Genomic DNA, 565 nt, shown 5'->3' with positions numbered 1-565 from the left:
CTTTTTCTCTCCTCTCTTAATCCTTTCTTTCTTTCTTTCTTTCTTTCTTTCTTTCTTTCTTTCTTCTCCCACTTTTCTGTCTTCCTCTCAGTGAATGAAGTGATGAAGAGGAGTGAATGAGGAGACAGAAGAGAAGAGGAGGCTGTGAAGAGATGAAGTGATGATGGAGGAGGAGGAGGAAGAGGAGGAGGAGTGTCACCTTGTGGCTGAGACTCTTTCAGACTGAAGAAGAAAACAGCAGCTGTCTCTGAATGAACAGAAATTTCTTTTCACTCAACTTGAATTCAGATAAAAACCTTTGGATTCAGTTTGTATCCTCTGAGAGACGAAGACAGCGTCGGGAGGACGAGCAGAGAGACGACGGGAGGCTGAATCATCATCATCACCTGTCTCAGTCTTCTGTCCACACCTGCAGCTTAAAGCACAGCTCCTGACGCACATCAGAGTCCTCCTAAACACCAACAATAAAAAACCTTTAAAGGACGTCTCTTTGTTTTACTTTTGCGTATCTTTGTGGTGGTTTTGGGTCTTTTTGTTGTTATTTGTGTCTCTTTGTTGTTGTTTT

This window comes from Morone saxatilis, unplaced genomic scaffold (assembly GCF_004916995.1).
Source record: "Morone saxatilis isolate NCDOM2014 unplaced genomic scaffold, NCSU_SB_2.0 Contig8, whole genome shotgun sequence".
Lineage (NCBI taxonomy): Eukaryota > Metazoa > Chordata > Actinopteri > Moronidae > Morone > Morone saxatilis.
This window is presented reverse-complemented; position numbering follows the sequence as displayed.